Genomic DNA, 5,894 nt, shown 5'->3' on the forward strand with positions numbered 1-5,894 from the left:
AAAAAAAAAAAAAAAAAAAAAAAAAAAAAAAAAAAAAAAAAAAAAAATTAGCTGGGCGTGGTGGCACACACCTGTAATCCCAGCTACTCAGGAGGCTGAGGCAGGAGAATCAATTGAACCTAGGAGGCGATAGAGGCTGCAGGGAGCTGAGATCAAGCCACTGCACTCCAGCCTGGGTGACAGAGCAAGACTCCATCTCAAAAAAAAAAAAAAAGAAAAAAAAGTTAATTTCCACCTCATCATTAATGGTAGGTAACCATATGTAGAGCCTCCTGAAGGAGAAAGAAATGGCTTCCTATCCATTCCCATCCATACGCAGGAAGGATTATCTAATCCAGAACAAAAAAATGTTGGCAATTATCCTTTGGATAACACCAAGAGAGACAGCTAGAGATAACCAACCCTGGCATTCCAGTCTCATTGCCAGGACATCCCTAATGTGGAGATGATGTACAACAGGGGTCATCAAACCATGGCCCACAGGCCAAATCTGGCTTCCTGTAAAGTTTTATTGGACTACAATTATGCCCATTTTTTTATGTAGTGTCTATGGCTGCTTATACAAAACAATGGCAGAGTAGAGTAATTGCAACGGAGACTATAAAGCCACAAAGTGTAAAATATATACTATTGACCCTTTGCTGATCCTGATGTAGAACATTTTACAGCAGCAGACACGGCTGCTGTTTGCCAACACCTGTTCCTAATCCTCTTCTCCCTGGTCATCCCCTACAGTAGGCAAGGCTGATATTTAATCAGTGTGTACTGTTACAAATGTGCCAGTTGCTCATGGTTGGCATCCCTTGTGATTGGATTATGTCTGTGCCCCCCACCCCATTTGTTAAAAAAAAAATATCACTCCAATGATAGAAGCTAGAAAGTTAAATTACTCAGTTTGTCAACCTGCCTTGAAGTTAACTGTGACCAGGTGACACAGTTTTAAATAATTAAATGGAAGTAGAAGTTTGCTGAAAAAATTCTAAGAAAGCTTTAGCTTTAGCTTTTTCTCCTTCTTCCTTCCTGGAAAGTAATACAATGCCTGGCACTGAGGCAGCCACTCTGTGAAAAAGAAGTAGAATGATAGAAAGAGCCTACGTTCCTGGAAGCATCTTTGAACAATTAAACCAATGCTAACAACTGCCTATATCTTGACTTCTTCTTAGGTGAGGAAAAGAAAAGCACTATTTGTTTAAGCCACTGTAAATTGGGAGTTTATGATTTGTTGCTACACACATTCCTAACTAATACAGTAGCCAAGGGCCTTAGGTATTCTGGGCTCCACTAGCAAATCCATCCATATAGTGCATGGCCTCATCAAGTGCTTCCAATATACTTCCTTGATCTTCTTCAGTGTTTACCATGTATCTTTTAAATAGAATTCACCTGATGAGTGCGCTGTGAGTCGGAGATAGCAATTCTAGTCCTGGTTCTGCCACTGACGGGCTCTTTGTCCCTGAGCATCCCTCTTGCACTCTCTAGATTTTCCATTTCTTCCTCTGTAAAATAAAGAAGCTAGACTTCAATCTCTATTCTTTCTTCCTAGTTTTTCATTCTATAATTCAGTTAATTCTGGAACAGCATACAGAAAGAATAACGTAACAGCTGCAAGCAAGCACTAAAATATACTATGAGCTTGCTAGCTGCCAGGGCAAAAAAGAAAATGATGATGACATAACTCATTTTTTGATTAAAAAATACAAGTTACACAAGGGATAGTTCTCATTGGCACAAAATCCTAAATGACTTTATAAAGAAGATAAAGGACAACCTAACAGGTATTGTCTTTGTGAGTGGACTTCTAAGCCTTCTTTTCAGAAAGCCTAAAAAGAGCAGAGTCAATGCTGGCATATTCATTTGCTCCTCAAAAATGGTCTGTTCATCTATTGGTGAATATTAATAGCTCATCTGTTACAGTGTTGTTTTTTCCAGTCACACAAATATGATGAGTATCATTAACTAAGCAATCTCAGTAATTAATACACACCAGATATTTCAATTTGCTTCTCTCAAAGCTCAGAGGCTTCCCTTCCTACCAAAAGAAACGTGCTGCCTGTACTAGTAAGTTACTTATACGTGCCCAGTACGTTATAATTAACAAAGTGTCTTACTCTACTTTACATTTGGTCTTCAGGACAATATGTGAGAGGCAGAATGAGAATAATTATTCCATGTTGCAAATGATAAACAGGCTCAAAAAGCTTAAGTGATAAGATATGGTGGCCCATATCAGGTTCAGGAATGACCTAATTCCATCTGGCTCCATGCCTGAAGCTCCTGTAGCAAACACTACCACCTCTTTCCACACCAGGTATTGCTTATGTCCAAATCCTGGCACTTCTGTCAGGGACCTATTCATTGTGTGGCTTCAAACCAGCAGCTCCATTCCACTTTCTTTCTGTTTCTGCTGCTGACACACAGAATCAATGAAGCATCGACATATTATCTCAAATATACAGTCCTGAAGGCAAGTTTGATGCCTTATAATAGCCTTGTTATGGCTGATTTTAAAAAATTAAGATTAGAAACAGGAAAATGAAACAAGTAAAAGATATGAATTGAGTCTTGTTTTGTGGAATCAATAAAGGATAGCCATGCTTCACTGTGTGCTTCAACATCTGAGGCTGACCCTAAAGACCAGATACCAGGCCTCATTATTATTTTTCTGGACCGGGTGGGAGTACAGGCGTTGTTGTTCTTCTTCTTCTTCAATACATATATAAGTGTGTGTGGGTGTGTGTGTGTGTGTGTGTGTAACTCCTTATAACCTCATTTAATCCTCATAACCACAAAATGAAGTAGGAACTATTTTTATCCTCTTTTTACAGATGAGAAAACTGAGGCACCAAGAGGTAAAGAAAAATTGACAAAGACCACATACTTAGGAAATAGCCATGCTGGGCAGTACAGCTCCAGAACCCATGCCCATAACCACTACATGATATAGCCTGTACACCAGTGCTGTCCATTCGAACTTTCTGCTGTCATGGAAATGTTCCATCCAATAAGCTAGCCACTAGGCACATGTGACTAGTCCAATACTAGCCATTAGCCATACATAGCTGTCAAGCTCTTGATAGTACCATCAAAAAGCTAAATTTCTTATAAGCTTTTATACACTTGTGCAGTAGATGTTTGCAAACTGCTCAGCATAGTACCTGGCATTTAATAGGCACTCAATCTGTGTGAACTACTATTTTAATAGTAGTAAGCATTGAACAAATATTTATCTGCAATCTCTTGTCTGAATTATAAAATCCAAAGAGCTCTGGAAATCAAATTGTGTGTGTGTGCATGTGTGTGTGCATGTGTGTGTGTGCATGTGTGTATGTATGTGTGTATGCATGTGTGTGTGTGCATGTGTGTGTGTATGTGTGTGTGCATGTGTGTGTATATGTGTGTGCATGTGTGTGTGTGTATGCTTAACTCAATTTGGCAGCAAAATGTAAGCTGGCCTGAAGTAATTTGGTGGCACAAATTGACATGAACTGACAGAATGCTACTTATAGTGTTATGCATCCTACATTATTTATTGTATGTTTTACAGCAGAGATATTAATTTATTTAACTGTGGGTGCTGCCCCAAGCCCAGCAGGGGGTGTTATGTAATAAGTAATATATGTATCCTGTTGTCTTTCTCAGAGCTGAATCATTCTACATTTCTGAAACACATCTAGCCCCTAAGGTTTCAAATAGGGAATCATGGACCTGCATTTACATTTTTATATCAGGCTAGCTATGATGGGCAGAGCAGAAAAAACAGAGCCTGACCTGGAAACCTGAGTCCCCACTCATTGCTCTTGGAGAGGAAAGCAGGCCTTCTCCAGGCAAGCTGGAGCAGAGAAATAGCCAGAGCTGCCCCAGGTCAGGCACAGAGAGGCCTGACAATAGGACAACAGAGCATCCACGACAGCTCTCTTCCTGGGGCAGCCACGTTTTCAATCATTGCTTTATGAATCTATTCAATAAGTTTATTTAAATAGTCCTGCAGGGAAAGGGACATGATGTTCCTATTTATTTAGTAAGTTCATTATCGTAGATGTACTTGTGGGACTCTAGACTGATGTTACACACAACTAGCTGCTCCCCTGTGCAGATCCAGGCTCTGCTCCCTCTCACCTTCCTTCTCACCCTACCCCCACATTCCAAAATTTGGAAAAGTGGATCTGCCTTCCAAATAGTTCTCTCCATCCTGATTGATGGTCCCAGAGCCTGAAATGTCCTTTACTGGCCTTGTCTTTTGTGATCAGGCATTTTGTCCTGTAGAGATATCAACTTGAAAGGTAGTGTAGTGAGGTGGAATCTGGACTTCCTGTATGGTTTGGGGTAAATCACTTAGACTCTCTGAGTCACAATTTGCTCACTCCTAAAGAGTAGCAAGCAATATCCCTTCAAAGGATTTTGGGAGGAATAAATAATGACCTCAAAGTGCCCTGGAAAAGCATGGGACACTGGAAGACACCCATTGAGGGGTAGTTGATAGATCTAAGCCCCCTCTCAGTGCTCCCTGTTTCTGTACAAATGTAGTCATCATCTTTCATTACAACAAAGAAGAGAAAGCATGAGTTTGGAATAAGCCTGGCCTGGATTCTATTCTCAGTTAGGGGACCTTATATCAAGCTTATTACCCCTGTGAACCTCAGTTCCCACATCTGTACATGGGAATAATGCTTACCTCTTATGCCAAAACCCTTAAGAAACCAAAGGGATACCAACATACCTAGAGAACCCTGCACAATGTCTGGCCCACGGAAGATGCTTCCTTCCCTTGTCCACCCTTCCCTTCTTCTAATGAGGCAATGGCACTAAAAGACTATGGCATTTTCCTTCCAACTTTAGCTGCCTAATAATTCCTAACTAAGAATGACAGAATTCAATACCAAAATCAATGAAGAAGAACCATGTGTCCCTTTTTAATCAAAATCTAAAATGAGGCAGCCCTCGCCTGCGGCCACATCAAAGCATAAGTGAGAGAAGAAGCAATGGAAGAGGGTACTTTGCAGTTATCTTCTTTGGAGAAGCAGGAGCCAGGCAAAGTTGGGCTCTGTCTTTAATGATAGGATATAATTCCAATTTCACAACTTAATTATGACTGGATGAAAAGGACAGCATGAAAAACTAGGTGTAGGATAGGGAGTTTCATCTCGTTAGGTTCACTGACACCTCATTAGGGACTTTGAAAAACATTCTGCTTCCAGGCAATTTTGCTACTATCTTGATTTTTTCCCACATTTATCTGGCTACATTTATTTGACTTGACACAAGTAGGAAAATGGGATCTTTGATTTTTTTTTCCCAGCTCATCAACTAGCACTTCTATTTCTCCACTTCAAGCCACAAAATTCTTTTTCAGGTTATGATCATCAAGATACCGGAGGACAGGAGCTGCCAGAGTAACCTTCCAAAACATGAGCTGGATCATGTCATGCCCTATGCCAAATCTTTAATGGTTTCTCGCTGTCCATACACAGTACCATGGTGTGCAAGTACTACCTACTTTTCAGACCTCATTTCCTACCTCCTTCTTCCAAAATGTCTATTCTGACTATAACAGGGCTGCTTAACATTCTTCCCCCAGGCCCAAGAGAAAATCTTACGATGTTCATGATATTCCAATCTTCTTTCTCCATTTCCCCTATCACCTACGAAAATATCATTTCTCCCTGTAGGTTCAAGTCAAAGATTCAGTTCTCTCTCAAAATTTGCTTGATTTTCCCAATCAGAATACACCCCTCACTCATTCTTAGTACTGCCAGCGTGAGGATCATCTGCACCGGGACATCCTGTCGTGAATGCTGGCCAATACTTCATGTCTGCCTGACCTACCCAACTGTGAGCCCTACCATTGTTAACTTTCTGTTCTGTTAGTGCAACACACTACACCGGTGTGTCCCAGT

At 40.6% G+C, this 5,894-nt stretch overlaps 1 pseudogene across 1 annotated transcript in view; it reads right to left on the reverse strand.

The window, feature by feature from the left end:
• Positions 1-5,627, reverse strand: part of LOC112627497 — a 69,932-nt pseudogene extending 64,305 nt beyond the window's left edge. The window contains exon 1 of the transcript XR_003120186.1: positions 5,516-5,627. The product of XR_003120186.1 is annotated as a heterogeneous nuclear ribonucleoprotein A1 pseudogene (transcript). The remainder of the gene's footprint in view (positions 1-5,515) is intronic.
• Positions 5,628-5,894: the final 267 nt, after the last annotated feature.

This window comes from Theropithecus gelada, chromosome 1, assembly GCF_003255815.1.
Source record: "Theropithecus gelada isolate Dixy chromosome 1, Tgel_1.0, whole genome shotgun sequence".
Lineage (NCBI taxonomy): Eukaryota > Metazoa > Chordata > Mammalia > Primates > Cercopithecidae > Theropithecus > Theropithecus gelada.